The 21,841-nt window shown below is 33.5% G+C and overlaps 1 protein-coding gene across 48 annotated transcripts in view; it reads left to right on the plus strand.

Annotated features, from left to right (window-relative positions):
• Positions 1 to 21,841, plus strand: part of LOC102695388 (protein tyrosine phosphatase receptor type D) — a 650,800-nt gene that overhangs the window by 171,336 nt on the left and 457,623 nt on the right. For all 48 annotated transcript variants that reach the window (XM_069192221.1, XM_015345576.2, XM_069192240.1 and 45 more), the window contains one exon: positions 9,407 to 9,478. The gene's annotated coding sequence lies outside the window, so the exon portion shown is untranslated. The remainder of the gene's footprint in view (positions 1 to 9,406; positions 9,479 to 21,841) is intronic.

The following is a 21,841-nucleotide window of genomic DNA, read 5'->3' on the forward strand; positions in this document are numbered from 1 at the left end:
TAAACCACATGGATCTTATCTGGAAAATAAGAGAAACATTTTCAATATGTTGTCATGAGCTAGAGCATGAATTGGAATCTGTAAGTATTAAATTTGTTTTATAGGATTAACATTTTGCATAGGATATTCTGAGCTCCGGCTTCAATTAACAACAACATTTTTATATTAAATTCCTCAAGAAATAACAAACCAAATTCCACTCCAGTTCTGATTTTTATAATTTTAGTATTAATATTGTTTAACATATAATGGAAAACATTGTAAAGCTCTACTTTATATTAACTTAACTTCCATTCACTTTACTTAAGAAATCGAAGCTGTACTAAAGTGCATGGCTAATATACTGAGAAACATTAAAAATGCAACAAATGAGTATTCGGACATTTCTTGTGTTTTTAATGCCACTCCATATATATGTTGTTAAATTAATAAATAATCAATACAATATCCTCAGAAATCCTGGCTGTAAAAGTAGATTTCAGGGATTGTTCTGTTTCCCAAAAGCCAGGGGCCAGACAGGTTACTCACTTTATTTAATTCTTCACCAAGTGCTTAATGTGTCTTCTCCCCTTTTACTGTGCTGATGACAGGCTTATCCAGTATTGCAGTGTGACATTTAAATGATTAAGATCACGTTGCTGAGTAGATTATGATATCTCTTGGGAAACAGGTTAGCACTGATGGAGAACTGTGGGGCTTTGATCGAAGAAGGGATAGCTCCAGTTTCCTGGCTTTTATCAGCCTGGAACATCCGCCAGTGATGCAGAGAAGGTTACACTAACCCTGCTACATTCAAGCTCTGTGGAAAAAGATGTGCAGTATTTGTGCTACTTAAATGTCAGGAAGGAAGTGATGCAAACCATCAACAATGTGGCTAGCTCCTTTTTTTCCTTGAACACTGTCAGATGTAATAAAATGAAATAATTTTGTGAAATAGGGGTTTAAATGATAATTGATAAATGGCGGATGTGGACATCAGTGGATAGCAGCCTGTTCAGTATGATGTTTTAATAATAAGAACTGGTCTTTGTTCTTTAAAGTTCATTGAGAGACTTGATCACTTCTGTTCCCCGTAATCTTTAGTTATTCAAGTTTTAAAATAACATTTTATTGATGTAAAAATGCATACAAAATCCGATAATCAATGCAACATTACTGATTATGCTTAAAGAGATTCTTATGGGGTATGAATCTGAACATATAAAACAGAATACCAGAATCTGGAAAAGTAAAGCCCTTACATCTGCAGCTACAGTAAATAAACTGAAGTACTATACCATATAATAAAATGAGTTCTGTTACTGCTAATTTTAAAGTGAAACAGACTTGGCAAATATTTTTCATGTAATTGAGTGTTTTGGGCCTACTTAAAATTTGTCATATGGCAATATTAGAAATCATTATTCTGGTATATTAAATTATTTATATATTACAGCTATAGCTGATAACCAGGTTACTTTTTGTGATGGCAGAATCTGTTCTTTATGACAAATGAAACCTTCAGTGGGACTGTAAGAAAGCTTAGCAATTTAATGAGGTGCTTTAAAGTGTATGATAATGTTTTCAAATGCAGCAATAAAGTCACAAATTTGACAAAACAAACTGAATTTTAAATTACCTTCAGAAAGATAAAGTGCTTGGCTGTGTTTTATCCTTTTAGGTTATAATTAACTCAACAGAAAGCCGGCGTGAGAAATGGAAATGTGTAAGCTATGGCGTGATTTCCAAGCCTTCCTATGATAGCGCAAGCAACTGACACCACACCAGCTGTTGATAAAAGAGAAGCAAAGGAACAAATTATGCTTCTCACTTTAGCAGTCTTGTTTTAGCAGCAAGGAAAGGTGCATTGACAAGCAAGCTTGAGTTTCTGACAGAATGGTGTCAACGAAAGATGTTATATTCAGTGCTGAGATGTAGATGGCAGGGATAAAGTGAAAATATTGCACCTGCTCGATTATTTTAGTCCTTCTATTCCAGAAGCACATTCTCATTTCTTTTCTTTGTGTTACAGATTTCTTAAACGAACTCTAGCATTTAATTTGCTTGTCTACAATTTAGTTAAGGCTTCAAAGTTTTATTGTGCTCTGCTTTACAATGGGACTACATTTCTAAATTAAGTGGCCAAGCCTAATATTAATGCTTTCTTAATAAAAAAATATACAGTATGTTGAATTAAATACAGCTACAACACAAGCAAAATAATAATGTCATCTTCTTCAGCAGGACTTCATCCTGGTTATTTGGGGTGGTTTTTGTATAGAGTACTAAAGTTACCAGCATGTCACATTGGAGTTAAGAAAAACACAAATGAAGATGGCTAGAATATGCTCATTTGAAGCAGAAATAGGCCCAGCCTTGAATCAGTCACAGGCAGAAATGACCTCTGGGTTACTAAATGACCCAACAACAATAACATTACCGTTCAGAATATTTTTAAAATCATTTCTTAGATCACAATTTTAAATCTAGGTTACCTTTATATGAAATACTGTACAGTATATAGGTTTTGTGGTGATAGAATTTGGTGCCATAGTAAATCACAGGGTCACCAGTTAAAAGTTTCTAAAAGTACATTAAAAATTAAAAGTTAAAAGTAAATGAAGAATGAATAACAGTTTTTAGAATTAGTATAATTCAGCTTTCTGATTTTAAACTGTTTTTTTATTTTAAAGTTTGATCAAGTATTCATTTGTTTTATGCATTATAACATTTTTATTTTTTTATTTTTCTCTTTCTCATCTGTTTAATCATTTTAATTCTCTATATTTTCACTTCGTAGAGTGCCTTGAACCTTATGTCCAAAATTCTTAAAACAATATTTAATAGACAAGCTATCCTTAAGTGTATAGTGTCTGTGCAAACCAAATAAAACTTACATTTCTTGTGAATCTTATGAAATGGAATGAAGTATTTTGAACACATGCAGGACATTGACTCAAACATCATATGGTTTTGAAAAACTAAAAATAACATCCTCCAGAAAGTACTGTACTTATGTAACAGTTGTCCATCTTGTGTTCCATTTCTAAAGGCATTGTCTGCCTCTGAACTGTCATTCCTATTGGTAAAAGGCAAAACAAAATAGTTATTGCAAGCAGTATATTTTCATAATTCCATTCAGTGTCCACTGTCTTATAACTCAGTATCAGAATTAAAATCTTGGAAAGTGGATTTCAAGTAACAACTGCAGTTTCACTTTTTTTTTTACTGTTGTTTAAACAGGATTTCAGATGTACCTGATTTGCAACTATTTTGAAAACATGACTGTGCCATTAGTTTCCTTCATGTGCTGCATGTTCCTGCGTACCGTTCTGGAGTGCAATTCTGTATTAACCATTAAATACTCATCTTACTTGTGTGTCTATTCTTAATAACAATCTGCACTAATAAGTGACTTTGGATGTACAGGTAAACAGAAGTGGCATCAGGCTTTATTAAAGACAGAAAATCTGAGGCCAAAATTGTAAAACTTTTCAAACTGCAATTACTTTTTTCCTGACCTCTAAATAAAAAAAATAAAGCAGTATTTTTCAGGGACTTTTAACTCCTCATTTAGAGCTAATTCCTACTGCATTTCAGAGAAGAGTAAATAAATAAAACAATTGTGACCAAATGGTCTTTAGACACAGTACTGAAAGTACAATAGGCCCAGCATGTGGTACTGTATTTTATGGGCTTTGCTTTGAACACAAGTGATTGTTCCAAAACTTTTTTTTCTCATTTCATGAGGAAGAAAATGAAGACTGAAACTATGGAATGGCTTTGAATACTCTTTGATATGTTCATTACTACCTTACCTGCTGCCATTTTCCATCAAAATTAACTAACCTCGAATCCCATTTCATGCAAAATGTGATGCTTGACAGCTACATGATTTGCAAGCATGGTGAGTTGCAACAGCCATCTTCCCTCGGTAAATTCACAGAATTTATGGGGGGGATCTTCCAGTATTTCAGCCAGGCCAATGAAAACAAGGAGCTTTAACCTTGCCTCTTGATGTGCTCATTGCAGCATGACTTGTTCATCTCCCAGAGGTTTTACTGCCCCGCCAAAGCCACCATTACTTACAGCACAGGCAAAGTCCCAATACGCACTGGAAATTTATGATTTATATTTAGATAAGGTTGAGAGGCTGATGTCTTCATCAGTCATTGCCTATGAGGAGATGAAAATAAATGCAGCAAGCTCTGTGGCTATGACAGCAATACCTGCTTTTAAAAGAATAACATGACCTTTGAATGTCAACAGAAATAAAACAGTACTAAAAAATAAAAAAAAAATGAATTAGGAGAACCAAGTTATCAGCGCAGGACACAAAGACCCATACTACAGTTTCATACTTGCTCTTAAAAAGAATATTTACAATTTGTAGCTATAAATGTAAATTAGCTACATAGGATTGCTATGGCAGACACAGTGTATATCACCTTCCTTTAAAGAAATGCAAGACAGGATTTTATCATTCTGAACTACTTATTCACAGAGATATTCTAATTCTGGAAGAATTTCTATCTGGAGATTAGAAAAATGAGTTAAATTAAGAAATCTGAAATAGTAATGTATCACAACCTCAGTGATATTTTGCAGATTCAAAAGATACTGATGAATAAAGTCTGATAAGCCTATGAGATTTGATGGTTTTAGTTCTTCCAGACTTTTTATTATAAAATAATTTACATTGGAAATAATCTTTTAATGCTGAGTGTTGTATTGGATGTACTGTATGTTTACTTAAGGCAGACGTTTAAGGTATAGTTGTGGTACTTGAAAATATAGCTGTAAAATAGGTCATGTATTTTACTCACAAACATTATACTCAAATTATTAAACAATATAATATAATATTATTAAACAATGTTTGTCAATGTTACATTTTTAATTTAATAAAATACAAATGTATACTTAACAAGTATTAGTTACAGGTACTGTACATACATATTCTTTTGAATAGACTAATCAAGATACAGAGGGTAAATATTTATGTTTGCAATTCCATAGACAACTCTAGAAATGCAGATATTAGTACTAGAACCCTGTTAATTAAATTACCCATTATGTGTAATAGCAATGATTTAATTAAAATGGTTGCTTTAGAAAATAAAGGTCACCCAAGTTATTGCCAAACCCTGTTGATAATGCTGGTACAGTACAGTATGTGCTAATATTCTCTGTTGAATTACTGTTTGAACAAGAAATGTTAAATTAAAATTTTGCAAGGTGATTTGCTCATTACTCTTGAAGTTCTTGCAGTGTGTAAGTTATTCCAAAAAAGAAATACGTTTTATGTACTTTGGGGTATATATTGTACAGTTGAATTGCATACTTGATTTTTTACTACATAAATACACACAAAAAACACCTAAAGAAGTCTTTTATTTATGCCATTTTATAGTTTACAGTATGTACAATTGACAATTAAACTGAGACAATACCAACAAACAAAGTACTTGAACAATTCATATATATATATTATTGGCATTGACATCAAAGCTTATTTGCAATCAAATGCTGTTTGATAAAACTGTAAAATTCCAGCTAACAGTATCTGAGTCAAAGAACTGCTGCAGGCCTTTGAAGATCAATAGGGAAAAACTCTTTAGCTCGTACATGTAAGACTAACCTTGGTGCATTCAAACAAAGCACAGAGTGGTCTGTTTTGTTCTCAGATGACTATATTGATTAAACATCTCTGAGGTGTATATGCATATTTTTTATCGAGCCAGTCCCAACAGACATCGGTGTGTCTCCAGTTTGAACCTGCATCAGCTGGAGATGCAATTCATTTAGAGGGAAAACACACTGATCTTTACAGGCCATTTATGAAATATGAGCTGTTTTGCAGTGCCCATATGCATTCTTGGCTCTGGTGATTAGTGCTGATTTATGTACACTTTAATTGATCTAGACAGAGGTCCATTAACATTACTTCTTGGGTGGCTAGAGCTGTGTTTCTTCAAATCATTAAACTAATTAAACAAGCTAATTAATCAGTATGCTGTAAGCAGGTTATTTATAGATTTAAATAATACAAATAGATCTCTAATAAAACCTTGATCTTTCTGGTAACTTGATTTTCCATATTTTGAGTTTAGAAACATAAACAGTGAATTGTAGTTTTTTTGTCATTTAAGGAGTTAATTGTATTTTTAAAATGTTGGAATCGGATTAAATACTGGTTACTCTTCACTCTATTTAAGAAATGTAGGATTATCAAGGCTGTGTCTTGTGATTTTTATCACACAAAACTTTACCAATATGTTTTCTTGCTGAGGTTATTTCCCTGAAATGAGTGTAATCATATTTTGTTCTTTACAAATGTACCTTATTTTTTCACAGTTCCTCTTTTCAGGGCACTGGCGAAACCACCTTAATTATACTAATTGGCTCACTTCTTCTTCGGTCAATGAAAGGTCCTCACAATCTTGCTTCCATGAAAAGGACAGTACATGTACATATACTGTACAGTATTTACAGGGTGGTGCAAGATAGCAACAACTTATAACATATAAAGGAGCCTATTGATGTTATGTCCATCAAATCCTTCACTCAGAGGAAAAAGAGGAAGGTACTGTACGTGGTGGAACATGACTTATTAAACCACAAAATAAACCTGCTGTAGGTTGGAGTATTCCAACCACAGAAGAGAAGAAGATGTGGATAGCAGTCTAGGACATATCACCATGTGTATTAAGACAAATTTTGTTAGGCTTTAGGTACAGTATCTGTAGCCAGGTGATGCTCCTGTACACTGGGGAGTGGTCCTTCTTGGGCGAAGTGATGGAGAGTGTTTATCTTCTCCATCACTTCACCCAAGTGAAGTAGCAGCATGGTTAGGAAAATGATAAATGAAAGCTCTCGATGAGCCTAGGGTGGGACTGTGGTAATTCTTCAATGAAGGCATAATAAGGATCCCAAATGTAATGTGGTCTTCTCAGCAGTGAGATGAAAATGACACACAGAAGCGCAAGCCATCCGAAGTTCTGGAAAAAGGGTGGACCAATTAGGATGGCATGGCTCTGTCCCCATGAGAGTAATTTGGTACAAGATCTCAGTATCAACTACTGTAGGTGAAAAGACACTTCCTCATCGGCATTGCATAGTGAAAGGGAACAGTAGGATTTCCACTTGTTGATAGGCAGAGATAAACACCAATTTGGATTTGATGTACATATACATTTGTAAAATGCAAAATATTTAAAAAATATCTGAAAAACATGCAATATGCATTTATACGTCAAAACATCTTGCAAGGTAAAACAAGAAATCACATAATTCTAGCAGTTTATAAAGACATTATTATTAGTCAATCATTATTGAGTTATTATTAGTCAGACATTATTATAAAGACTTAGAACAGTCTTTGTTCTATACTCTAGAACTATATTAGTTACAGTTGTTACTTTTATATTTAGAAATGATAGGTTATAATTTTTTATCTCCCTGTGAAACTGAAACTTCGTGGGGCCTTTTGGCAAATGCTTTAGGCTGAATAGTGACGGAGCTGAATTGATGGCACAGACCAAGGTGATCAAGGTGTCGGCTCAGCTGTTTTTCAACCTTGTTTACCTGAATCAGTCAATTCAGTCAGGCGGGCATTCAATCAATTAAAGGCCTCAGGAGTCAAGTGAGAACTGGGATGATTTAAAAAGGAAGTTACTTTCAGGTGGACTATACTTTTAAGAAAGCAGAAACAGTATTGTTTCTGTTTTATCCAAAATAAAAATCCGAAATATATTCTTGAACATTCCTTCGATACATTGATGAAAATAAAATTAAAAAAAACAAATTTACATGGGAATAGGAGCTTTATGGTATACAGTATTTAATGTAATGTTAATAGTTCTAACTCTCAAAATGTAAACCTTTTTATGCACTACCATTGCTTCATTTGCAATTTAAAGTGTTATTCTGAGTTATAAATATATTATGATGTACATAAACTGTTCATCTTTGGATTGTCCACATTTTAACAAATATTTATATTTAGGGTTGATGTTCCACATGCATACAATATGATAACAATTCTCAATGGAGTATTATGAACATATTTTTTAACACAGTTGTAATGAACTTTGACAATATATTTTCTCCTTTGTACACACCCTTTTTTATTTGGCTTGTGAAACATTATCAATCATTGGATAGAAGTATTTTGCTGACATTATAAAAATGTCAATGTTTTATCGTTATAAAAATGTTTAATTAACTTTGCTTATTAGAATATATTCATTTATCAAACAATATATTGCCAAAATATAGAATATAGATTCTAACTTTGCTTGTACAGCATTGACAACACTGCCTTTTTTCCATTTGTCTTAATTTTCTTCTTAAGTTGGGGTGAAGACATGTTTTATCGAAAAATGCTTGTGCATTTGTGTGCTTTTTATTATTTAAGTTTTTACATGTATGCATCAAAAATAATTCATTTCATGGACATGAACAGTTGTGGATATAGATGTCTAACTGTATTGCTTCATGTTTATTTATAGAACACAAATCCTGCTGAATAATGAAGTTAACAATATATCTTGAACATCTGGTGAATTAATAAGTGACTACAGAGCATCTTTTGTAAGAAATTAAATAATATGATAGTCTTATATAATGAGAAATAGATAAGAATTTATTGATCCCGAAGGGAAATTGATGTGTTACAGCAGCCCAGCCCAAGACAAGCAAAGCAGATATCAGAATAGACGCAAAATTAAATTACGTACAGTAATACAAAATAAATACTGTACATAGGCGTGTGCAAAATATGCTCATAGTCACTGTAAAAACAATAAAATATGTGCAAAATGTGCATAGGTATATATAGATTGAGTGTCCAAAATAGTACAATGGTGCAACATGCTGTCCATAGAGGAAATGAAAGGCAAATGAAGTGCTAACAGTCCAAGCCTAGGGCAGCGTTATACACCCTGACAGCCGCCGGGAGGAAAGACCTGCGGAAACGTTCCCTTGAACACCGTAGCTGGAGCAGACTGCTACCGGGCAGCGGAGCACATTTAGCAGTCCCATGAAGCGGATGAGAGGTGTTGTTCATGATGGCTGTGAGCTTGGTCAGCATTCTCCTCTCAGCCACCACCTCCAGGGGATCAAGGCTCAGCCCCAACACAGAGCCAGCCTTCTTGATAAGTGTATTAAATTAGTACATCTAATTTTTAAAAATTTAAAAATCTAAATAATTTTGTAATAATTTTGGAATTATTCCAAATTATTTTAGCAGTATTTCTGCTTACTTCCACCAATCAGAAATCACTAGAAAGTTCAATAGCAAGTAAAATGCACCTGATGCACATGCCTTCTTTCTTAAACATGATCTCTTAAAATCTTTATTTAGTACTTGTTGTTGAATCCAGTCTTAAATGTATTCTCACAATTTTTTCTCCATTTTTCCTAGGGAGATCTTGAGGAGTTTTAGACTTTTATTCCTCCAGTCTGAGACTACCCTGCTGTCAGTTTCCTTATACCGGTAAGATGATGATTATGACAATGATAATGATGTTCTGTGTTATGATAGGTATTAGATAGGTTTTGTACAGAGCTTGGAGAAATCGTATTTCTTGACACCATTATCAAGTCATACTGAAAAAAAAAAGAAAATCTACAATTGTCATTGATATTACAAAACAATTATCCATCCATCCATTTTCTAAGCCGCTTTATGCAGTACAGGGAATGCTGGAGCCTAATCTTGCAAGCAATGCACACCAGGCACAGGATGCTAGTCCATCACAGCGCACACACAAAAACATGCACACTTAGCAGGGCCTATTTTATAGAAGCCAATAAACATACCAGTGTGTCTTTACAATGCACTCCGTTTTACCTCAAGCTCTCAGGGGATAAAAAGTTAAGTAATGCAAAATGTTTGTTATAAATAATTAATTACCATTGTAGGAATATGCATTTGAAAATAACACCTGCCACGCTTTGTTTGGCAGAAGTGTTAGGTTCCAACATTTGGAAAAGCCTTCACTGGCTCATAACACTCTTGAATCTGATACAATTCAAATTGAGTATGCACTGTACATCTTTGAAAATCATTGGTGTATGCATCACTTCAATGACTGCATTGATTTAATACTATGTTCCGATCGGCTGATTTAAAAGTGTTGTTAAAGAAACAATGTGCAGGGAACAGTGGGGATTGTGACATCTCCAGTTTTCTTCTGGTCTCCATTGCTTTAGGTACTTTATATGTGCTTGTTTAGGTTCCTGTTTGCTGGGCTGTGCCTTTTTATTGAGAAACTGTGGCAGGGAGTCTTCATTGTCTCTTTTGGCAGTATTATAGTATTGCCTTGAGCACACTTCTGTAACTGAGTCTGGTGTAGTCCACAAGGGGATTTTAGATATAGTGGAACCGTGTCCGTTTCTCCTGTTTTTGCAGGACTGCTCAGTGTAAGAGCAATCTGTTCCTGTTCTTTAGTTGGCATTTATGTTCATCTGTTCCCTTTAAGGATTACACAGTGTAAAGAGGCAGTTGGCTTGTCTTGTCTTCAGATCCCCTGGGTTATTGGAGGAGTGCCATTATAAAATCTGTTGTGTAACAAGTGTCTACTTCAAACTGTAGATGAACAGAAAGAAAATCTTTGACTAGGATGCAAAGCACTGAAGTTAAGCTAAAGGCTCCAAATCCTTTCCATTGCGTAGCTGCTACATTGAAATGGAAACTCATTTGGCAAATTTTCACTCACTACCAGTTGTAAGTCTTTCTGCTTCTGGGAGTGGTGTAAAGGATTTTAGGTGATTTTATACTTTTTATTATTTTATACTTTTATTAGTATAAAAAATAAAATAAAAATAATTACCCTTTTATCCTAATAGTCCACCTATAAGTCTAACTCGTTTCATTTAGAAGGGTTTAACAGTTCTCTAAAAAAATCAGATTTACAGTAAGATGTATATCAATTTTAATGACCCATTACTCATGTTTTTAAAAGACAATACAACTTTTACTGAGGCTTGGACTGTAAATTAACAGGCTCTATTTTTAGTAAAATTAGTTAATATAATATGATGTTAATAGTAAGCCAAAACAGTTTCAACCAAAATTACTTTAAAAAATATTATATTGTAATGCATTACGTTAACTGTTTTTTTTTTGTTTTGACTACTTGTACATAAGAGAAAACAAACCACTTTGTACAGTATATAATGCAGTTTACAGTGCCATCTAATGTTAGTTTTTGTTTCTGTCATGCAGAAAAAGGTACAGTATTCAATTGTGTAATGTTGCAATGATTTTTCATAATAATAAATTAATATTCTTAAAAAGACGTTTTATCCTCGACAGTTTTTTAACTATTACTGTTTTGGAAAAAAAAAAGATTTTAAAGGCAAATAAAACAACCCATTTTCACCTTCTATAAAATGTAAACATTTTGGAATACAAAGTGTTTTTTGGAAATCTAAAACTTTTGTAATTGATCATTTTTATATGCATTTACACTGATGCCTTAAACTCCTACAGTTTATATGTCTACACAGGTGGTGATGTGAGTAAAGCAATTTTCAGAGTAAAAATATATCTGCAATGCCTGCAGTATGTTTCAAAAGCAACATCACTCAATTATGATTTATGCATACTGTTTATGGTTTTAGAAGAATAAGCTATACTGTACATATTTTGAAAACTGATTACATGTTCTGGCACCATTTCAATTAACTGATCATTGCCTGGAATATATTTGCGTGATTTTGACTAGCAAATAAGCATTAAAACATTAAATAGTGACAAATCTGGTTGAACACAATTGACTAAGAAATGTGATTGTTGCAATCTGTGAAGCCTGGTGAAAATCAAAGAAAAACATAGCAAGGAATGAATGTGCACTTTTTATTAAGAGAAAAAAAATGACTTATGCTGGAGAAACACCTCAATTGAACATTTTAGTAATGTAGCCAAGGTTATGTGCAGACCAACCTGATCAGCGTCAGCAGATGTTCTGCTGATATGCAGTACACATTGGTCACATGTTTAACATGTTTCTATAGATATAATGGGCAGCATTCAGGAGAACACTTTCTATACTCCCACTTTCTGTTGAACTTGATATTTCTATACATTTCATCCTTAATAATCTTATCTCAAAAATCACATTATCTCTTTCAGTTGTGCAAGGATCTAAATTTTGACTGATTTTTAAATATGTAAATGTATCTGTCCTGTGACAGTAATCTTGTAATGCGCCTTGAAGACCACTGATCAGTGGGACTCCAAAGTACCATTTCAGTGTATTTGGATTCTTCAAACAAGGATGGAAGTGACATTTTAAGCATGACTTATCTGTGCTCTGTTAAACAAAGACATTTATCTTGAGGCAAGCTTGTGTTAAAATGTCATCTTTCAATGTTTCTTAAATTTGAATACATCATAAATAAGAAAAGTAATTTTAAGTGGTATGAACTCTCTCATTTTTTGTAACTTCAATTTAAGTAACGAGAAGAGAAACAGTTTCACTTTGTTTTCATTTAAATAAGTAGGGTATCTGTGAAACACTGATATTGGAATTGTTGTACATTCTAATTTTTTTAAGTTGTGGGGCAGTTGCTAATATGGTATACAGTACATCAAAATTCTCATGCCTCTGGTAAACCTCTGACATGTCAAATTTTTATAGCTTAATTTACTGTACCACACCCTTTTTCACCAAAAATATCTACAGTATAGACTTTGGGAGATGTAAACTAACCACTTGTCCACTCCTTGTTTAATTGTGCTTTAAGTTGTTGTAAATACTGTACATTGTACTGTATTCACACTGTATCATGGTATGAGTAACATATCATTAAGGTATTAGATGTTTACTTTATAAAAGCAATTTTATTATCTTTTAGTCAGATGTAGATTGGTCTACTAAATAATAAAACTAGACTTGATCATTCATTTATCAATTCATTTATTTCAATAATTATTTTTTCTCCCGTAAATAACTTCCTGTCAGAGGTTAATGCTTAAAGTGAATTTCATGCTGCTTTTTAGTAAAGGCAAATCAGGTAATTTTTAAATTGTGTATTTTTTCACATACAGTACCTGAGCATTACCAACTAACCGCAACCCATTTGATCCCATAGCTATGCAGACACTATGCAAAATAAAACTGAATCCCCTAAAATATGTTTTGCAGGTAATTTATGTGAAATGTTATTCGTGGTATCATTAAGTATTTTAAAATCAGGTTAATATAAAAATAAAGCAGAACCTTTTATGACATAGGGAAGAACTGATGATGCAAATGAAGCAATAACTGCATAAAGTCTTGCAACTAATTTGGGTCATCAAACTCTTAGTTTGCCCTTCTGTGCTTTGCTGCAGTCTCCGAGTTTTATTCCCGGGGCGGTCCATCTTACATTTTTCTTAATTATTTAAAATGGATGTATAAAATTTAGAAAGAATTCTTGATCTTGAACAGTCAATGGAACCAAGCTTCAGGAAGTCAGGAGTTACTGTATACAGTATATTTGGAATGGGTTGTGTTAAACAAAAACAGTACATGCTGCATTTCAGGAAAGTTAATAAATTCTTAAAGGCAAAGACCTTTGTACCTTAATAATAAAGGCTTCAATCAATGCATGCTCTCTGTGGTTCATATAAAAGTGAACCCAAAAGCAACACAAAAACATGGCAGGTTGAACAGAGGAAATATCAAAAGATGGGACCATGAAAGTAAAACACAGATAAGAAATCAATCTTATAAAACAGAGTATCTGAACAGATGAAACAGTCTGCAATTTTACTGGAGTGAAGAAGCTTAAATTGACCAAGAAGAATGGATTGACATTGGATCAGAGAAATACTGAAACAGATCTCAAGAGAAGACCAACTGGGAGGCCTCATGAAAGATGAGGAGATGAAATTTAATTGTTTGCAGGAGTGTCACAGATACAAAGAGTCACAAAAAAGGGACCTGTGGAGGGATATTAGAGAGAGAACTTCATCCAGGAGGACATTCAGTATCATTAACTTAGAAAAGTATCTGATTTAGTGCTGTACACTGTATTTTGTTCTGTCTAATATTTACATGAAGACGTTTTCACAGCTGAAATGCATTTTTAGCATACTGTATTCCGAATGTCATATTGTATATATATATTTTTTTCTTTTTAGATTGTTGTTTTGTACTTGTATAATAGCCCATTTAATGTAAAGTGTGATGCCTTACACTTACAGTATATGCTGCATTTCTGCCAAGTGAAAAGACTCCATCCATCCTCTCTAAATGTTCTAATGATTTTGAGTAAGTGCTACACTGTTAAAAGGTGCATTATACAGGTAACAGTCCCTTCTGATTACAATTATGCAGTTGTGGATTTTCCACCCAGAATTATTTTGGATGACAAATTTTATTTCATGACATGTTTTTTTCCTTTTTTCATTAATGTAACATTGTATTTGTTGGTCTTAAATTTTGTCTATGATGCACGTGTGTTTAATGAGCATTGTAATGCCAAGTAGAATAGTGAGTTCATATGGACAGAATGAGCATCTTTTATTATAAAATTTTCCTTTGCAACCTTGTGTAGCATGTTTAGTGGAAGAGAGGTGAGGTAGCATTTTCTTGTGGCATTAACTATTCTAACGTGAGTAACCAGAACTTTTAAAACAGATGATACAAGACTACCCCTGATAATTTTCCAAAGCATTTTAAAAGTGAGTAAAAATCATTATTTGATCATGGTAAATAACAACTGTACATCTCATTAATGCAAAGTTATGGTATACGTATTGATGCATATTTGAAGTAACCTGTTCTTTACAGAATGAGACCTGCTTAGAGATTGCTGTTTACTGCAAATTCCAGTTTGGTTATTATTAATTCATTTAAATATTTTTATAATTTTTTAGGAGACTAAATTCTGGTCACCATTGTGGGTTTTTTTGGTAATGAACCAAAACAATCAGCATTTGTTCCAGTGTGGTTTATAAATCTCAGACTCCACAGGAAACTGAGATTGACATGTGACTGAGGAGGTAATTGTTTTAAGATGTGATTCATCCATCCCTATATAATAACAATGGGGAGAATGTCCCTGTTGGATATAATTAAAATATTGATATTTGAAGCAAAGAGGTCACAAAGCTGAAAGGGATGTTAATTGGATTTGATGCCATGCTGTGCCTGGTGAAATGTTGCTTTTCAGAGATCAGTTTTATGCTGAAATGTACCTTTTATTGATTAGGTCTCATATTAGTATATACAAGAGATATCCAAGATACATTTTATTTACACCACAGCAACCACTAATTAAGTGAGTGATGAAAAGATATAAAGACAAAACTACACAGACTCTAGTTGTTTCTGAATTGGACTTTCCTAAACAGTGCTGTTTTTAACCACTGTGCGCTTGTTCACACATTCCTCCTACTTATCTATTGCAGGCACTTGCCATATAGTGAACTGTGAGCTTGAAAATGCTTAATAGGTGAGCTATTCACAGATGAGAAGAGCAGATCATCTCTCACTGTTAACACCAACATTGCTGGTTTTTGGCAAGTCTCTAGTCTCGAACTGTAGTTCACACATCCTCAAAAGTGTTTCATCATGTTTATACTCTCTGGGGAATCCCAATCTCAGATGGTTAAGAATACAGTTTGGACTCACACTGTTGATGTCTAAATTATGCAGCTCCACTTGCACTGTACTTGAACAGTGCTTGTTAATCAATTAAGGACCATCTACAGTACTCATCTATATTTCAGTGTAGTTTATTTTCCTCTCAGGTCATAATGAAAATGTGGTTTAAAATGGCATTATATATCCAATGAAGGTGGAAACTGGAGAACATAATTACGAAATAACAAATTTCATAAATTTGAAACCTACTGGATCACAAGCAACCCATGTCATATATTCACAGTCAGGAATATATTTAATGGGAACTAAAGCCAGCATAGTTCTTCCAAATGAAAATAATTTACTGTGGAAGCAGAAGAAAAACATAGTAAGGTCAGTTGAAGTCAAGGTGAAAACTTGACAAACCATAGACTATGGTAAAACATAATGCACACTGTGGTAAGCCCAAAAAAATAATTTTAGTAAAGGTATAAGGTAGTACAAATGAACAGTAACAACAAATCATAAAGGACAGTAAAAATACATCATAATACTTTTGGAGGTAGAATCGTTAAAAAACATGCCATCAGACTTTCATCTTCATTTGTTGCAGTATTTCATAAAGGAAAAAAAGTACATTAAATAGTACCAGCAATAAAGTACCTTAAATTATACCGGCTTACCTTAAATAGTTACAGCTACAGTATAGTACTTTCCAAAAGTTCTGGGACAAAGTCAAAGTCAAAACTCAAATGTCAGTATTTCCTCATGCTCTGTTTTTATTTAAAAAATTAAACCCGTTTCTCTTCTGAGCCCTTAATTTATTTTTGTCACTTCTGCTTATTCATATATTTTCATACATTTTTGTAGGGGTTAGTTAGTTCTACAGTATATGTTTTGCCAAGAACCAGATTTCATTGCTGTATATCTTTGTTGTGGCAGTTTATTAGTTAGTAACAAGGTTTATATTATTAGCAAATTAGTAACATGATGCTGTACATGATGGTGGCTCTGTGGCTAGGGATCTGTACCTGTGGCTGGAAGGTTGCCAGTTTGTATTCCACAGCCTGCAGAGGAATCCTACTCCGTTGGGCCCCTGAGCGAAGCCTTTAACCCCAAGCTTCTCTCCCTGTCTGTGTGTCTCATAGAGAGCAAGCTGGGGTATTCGAAAATAAATATTCCTAATACAAGAAAAAAAATTATATAAGGCCAATAAAGTGATCTTATCTTATCTTATGAGCTGTATGTGTACTGTATGTGAGCCTCTTTAATTGTTTTATGATTCCAAGTCATACAATTGTATTTATTAGTTTTCAATTTCAATAAGGAGATGCTGTCACCTTTGAAATATTCACTTTTCTTCTTTAGAATTCTGTGTTTCAGTTACATTAGAAATCCATCTTTTAAGACTTGAAGTTATGACTGCATGGGTTATTTTAATTCATATTTTTTTTACATAAAATTACGTATTCATCGGTTTCTTTAAAGTAAGAATACAGCTGATGAAGTTGCTATTCTTTATGCTTGCCCTTAAGCTCATAAATCCTTAAGTGCACTTACTGTCAGGATAATTAAGATTCAAGTCATCTTCTTGAAGTGAGAAAGCAGTGGCTGACGTAAATGATTGTTCATTTCTGGAGGAAAATGTGGAGTGGTACACATGACATATAGTACAAAGCATTAGAAGTAATGTATGCATTTGAGGTCTGAATTTTTCATAATGGTGGAATTACAGTACTGCAAATACAACTTAAGCTGTCTGTGGATATTAGATCTGCTTTACACATAAAAGATGAACATACTGTACAGTACTGGGCTATGTGAGCTATACAGACAGGTACTCTCTATACCATTGCCCCACAGCTTGCCCACTACACTGAGAGAGATTCATATAATTTCTTGTACGCCCATTTAAATTGTTTTGTATAACATCAGTCCAGGAATAATGTTGTCCTAGCTGCCCATCCAAACCTTGCAATCTTCATTTAAGTCTTCCCTTGTGTTAGTGTACAGTATGTGTTCACATCGGAGAATTGGAATGCGACAGGTGATAGGTGTGAGAGGGGATCACATGGATTTGTAGAATTATTTTTTGTACTTCTTCAGAGTTATAATAAAGGCATGTTTATAATTCTGATAGACTTGTGTGGTAGTAACAGAGATTGGGAACTGACAATTATTACAGATTTACAAGGATTTTCAGTTTGTACATTAAAATTTTGTTTAGAAGTATTCATTTAAAAGTGTATGTATCATTTGTAATTCAAAATGTGACATTATTGGAGAAGTGCTGTAACATACAGTATCAAATTTCGAACTATTACGTTTTTACCCTCTCTCCCTTCATGTTGTTGAACAGAGCAGCTTTGTAGAGCATCCATCATTTTTATGCCTGAGAAAGAATACATTAAAACAATATTACAGAGAACATTCCCCAACTTTTTCTGACAGAAATATATTAAGGTGCTGATTATAAATAATGTATCAGTGTTCTAAATATTTTAAAAAATAGCTAATAAAGTAGTTATTAAGTTTTAATAAACCATCACCATGTTATTTTCATGTACATGCAATAATCAGACTTTGCAAAGATGTCTCAATGCCACAGCTTACTGAAATACTTTATTATTACTTCATAACTTTTTTAGCCCTGTATTAAATATATTAAATATGTATTATAACCAACATCATGTAAAGTGTTACCACTTACAGTATTTCTTTGAGGCAGATGTAGTTACCTTGCATTGTGTGTGGTGTTCGGGAATGGTGGGGATACAGTAGACAGCAACAGCTTTCCAACCATCTTGGACACAGACGTCACAGCAAGTGTTGCATGTTGTGTTATATTTTATGTTGCCTTACAATAGACGTTTCGTGAAACGACTGAAAAGTATCGCAAATGGAAGTGATCTCTGATACCTTCTAAATTCAAATGTCAAGTTTGTTCTCCGAGCAGTGAAACCATTTTTTGTTTTAAAACAAACGCATTTGTGAGCCAAGGATGAATTTGTAATAACAACACCTACGGCCCTACTTACTTATTTAATCAATGTTAAGCAGCAAAATCAAAACGCAACACCACAAACTGTGCATCATAAGAAACAAGACAACCTCTCCTTCAATTCTATGTATTTCATATTTCAATTGAACAATACAAACATTTTTTAGACAATTTTCCTCATGATGCAGATAAGAAAATGCACTATTCAAAGACAGTCTGCTTATTTATTTTTACTTAAATAATATTACAATATTACAATAATATTATCAAAGCAAAACCTTGTCAGGTTATAAAACCTCATGTCAAATGTTCTTTTTTTATTCTATAAGTCTAAAATGTTTTATCCAAATAAATAAAAATATAGGACATGATATAACATTTGGCATCCTACATGTGCACAACTTGATTAGCTGAAAAGACAATAAAATGTGCTTGTTGAGACCTGATGCTCAAGTGGTTACCTTGAATTTAAGCCTTCATCCAGACTGCTACTGTCTATACTTTCTAAGATGATGCAAGATATTACATATCCTTCCTGGTAAAAATAGCCTCTAGAGGGTGTGAGCATTTTAGGAGTAGAAGAGGTTATGATTCTCAAAGCCTAAGTTGAATGTGCATTATATGTTTTTTTTAAAACAAAGCAATTCTTATTTTTATTAGTATTAGTATTTTATTAATTAATATTATTAATTTATCATTATTCATTTATTTAATTGTAAATAGTAAACTATGTATGTTAAAATTTTTAAATATTTCTGTTACTTGCTCTCATGTTTTTAAATAAAAAATACTTCAAATTACAGTGGGTATAGAAAGTCACCACCCCCTTTCAAAATTTGTACCTTTTCTTATATGATATTCCAAAAATTAAAACAAATTAAATTAGGCTTTTTCCATTTTTTATTTACACACATTAACCCACATTAGCCAAGTGAAAATAAAATTCTAAAACGTTCTGAAAATTAATTAATATTACAACAGTAAAATACCTTATTTGGATAAGTGAACACCCCACTAACAATTGTATTTGTATACTTGCTCAGGTATAACCAATTACTTTACAGATCACACAAAAACTAATTGGCAACCACCTGTGATAAATTGTGGTGATTTTGATTATGTTCAGAATAAAAACAGCTGTTTCAAGAGGACTCCACTGCTTGGAAGTGCATTTCAAAGCAAAGAATCCACTATGGGCGGAAAGGTGCTTTCAAAAGAACTTTGCGATACAGTTGTGGAAAGGCACAAGTCAGAAGATGGGTATAAAAAGATTTCAAAGGCTTTAAACATTCCATGGAAATTCATCATTAAGAGACGGAAGGCGTATTACACCACCCAGACCTTGCCTAGATCAGGCTGTCCCTCCAAACTGGATGACTGAGCAAGAAGGAGACTTCCATAAAGGCCTGTTCAAAGCTGCTTGGTAGTCTCTCTGATCAAAGACTGGTCATTGTGTGCAATGACCAGTTGAAAGTGGTCAATGTGTGCAATGACCAGTTGAAAGTGGTGGACCAGTCGCAGCTACCCACCTGAACTACAACCGCCATTGTGTGCAAGTGACAACAATGCCACAAGTGCTCCACAAATCTGGCCTGTATGGGAGGGTGGCGAGAAAAGAGCCACTCCTTAAACAAAAACCACATAAATCTCATTTGTATTTTTCTAAAAAGCACCTTAAAGATACGATGGTCAAATGTGACCAAAATCAAACTTTTTGGCCAGAATGCAAAATGGTACATCTGACAAAAACCCAACACATCTTACCATGCAAAGAACACTTGGATATTGCAAGGTACAATTTGTAAATATAACTGGAAAAGGTCTGATTTTATTTATTTTCTTTTTGGGCTTTAGGGCAACAAAAGGTGAACATTTTGAAAAGGGGAGGTGACTTTCAATACCGACAGCATATCCTGAAGTTTTTTATTAAGTTTTTTATTAAGGGAATATACAGTAGGTGGTTGCAGGCACTTGGTCTTGCGCCTCACAGTGTACCTGAGCAATACTACATCATAATACTTGCCCCGAATGAAAGATTTTGTTTTTTGAAAATTGTTTAAAAATTTGTCAACCTATATCAAATAACAAACTCAAAATCATATGTGCAACATGTTTTCCTGTAAATAACAGTGAGCATTACCTCAAAAAATAAATATGACTGGGTGAGTGTTGTGCTGCACTAGATTATGTGTAAATTGTAAAGTGAGAAGAAAAGAACAGGGAACTCTTTTACCTTGATCAGGAAATGCTGTTGAGTTATTGAACCATACTGTAGACGATTGTCTTCAGTTTCAGTTTTATCTCCAGTTTATCTTGACTTCCCAGTGGACTTTTTAATCAGATGTAGCTACACAATACTGGTGCAAATCAATTTCCTCCTCAGATTTGGACCTACAAATGCCAATGTGGTATTTCTATAGTCTAGAAAGCTCTGCTTTAAATAGTTGTTCATAGGTTGGTATTTCCTTGGCGATACAATTAAAACTGGCTTTTGACAGGAAACTATGTGGTGTGTTACGGACTTTTTAATTCAATGTAAACTGTTTATGTACAGTATATGGTTTTAGATTTTTATGTTAATCCAATAACATTGCTCATTTTCAGATAACCCCTTGTATTGTGACTTAGTTTCAGATTGTTACTTATTTCTCCAAAGCACTTGTGCTGAGTCATACTGTACAGTAAACCATGTAAAACTAGTGTTATATTGCTTAGAAACGTTGCTAATACCTGTATATTTTGCAACAAATAAAGAATACATCTGAAAGAGCAGTTGGTGTTAGAGTAGGTCAGATACTGATTAAAAACCCGTTAAGAAATGAGTGGTAGCCCAATAATGAACCTTGATCTGTATTCATCTAAGCTGAAACTGTCATTCTTTTTCTTCTGCTTCCTGCATTTGTTGCAGTCATTAAACTGGTTAACATACAAATTTTTCAGAAATCTCATGATAGGTGGTGATGAATTGAACAAATCTCCATGTACAGTACATGAGACTGTTCCTACTGTATACCCTTTAAGTTGAAATTTGTGAAAGACCTATTTAGAAATTGTGAACTACTAGATACAGTATGTAGCAATCATTAAATACAACCAGTGTTATATATGCTGTATATTCAATAAAGCTAAAGACTGATCAAGGGGAAATTTATTTCAGCTTGCAAAATCTGCCTCTTCCTTTTATTTTTTGCAAGAAAGCATTTAAAAGCAGAGGGTGCTACAAGACACTTTTAAGTGATATTCACTGTTTTTCCTTTAATCAAAGATCATAAGCACA

This window comes from Lepisosteus oculatus, chromosome 1 (genome assembly GCF_040954835.1).
Source record: "Lepisosteus oculatus isolate fLepOcu1 chromosome 1, fLepOcu1.hap2, whole genome shotgun sequence".
NCBI classification, from domain to species: domain Eukaryota; kingdom Metazoa; phylum Chordata; class Actinopteri; order Semionotiformes; family Lepisosteidae; genus Lepisosteus; species Lepisosteus oculatus.